Consider the following 508-nt stretch of genomic DNA (forward strand, 5'->3'; position numbering starts at 1 on the left):
AGAGAAAGTCAGAGAGGCAGAGACACCGAAAGACACACCTCGAGATGCCTGGGTGGCTCAGTGGTTGAGCATCTGCCTTTGGCTCAGGTCATGATCCCGGGGTGCTGGGATTGAGTCTCACATCGGGCTCCCCTCAGGGAGCCTGCTTCTCCCTCTGTCTACGTCTCTGACTCTCTCTCTGTGTCTCTCATGAATAAATAAATCATATCTTTAAAAAAAAATAAAGACACACCTCAAACAAGAGAAAAAAATGGGTTCTTATTGGCTTTTAAGTTCCTGTGAGGAACTTAACTCAACTTAACCTGCTCAACTCAGGTTCCTGTCTTCCAATTCACCTACAATTCAATGAACATCTTTTTCTTTAGCACACTTGAATGAATCTATTCCTTGCCACCCAAAAGCCAGATAAAAGTTGTCTCTATGTCTATACTTAATTAAATTTTAGGGAGACTGGATATGGCCGGTCAAAATCGTTAACAGTCACATGAATAAACCAAACACCGGAATA

Source organism: Canis lupus, chromosome 10, assembly GCF_048164855.1.
Source record: "Canis lupus baileyi chromosome 10, mCanLup2.hap1, whole genome shotgun sequence".
Lineage (NCBI taxonomy): Eukaryota > Metazoa > Chordata > Mammalia > Carnivora > Canidae > Canis > Canis lupus.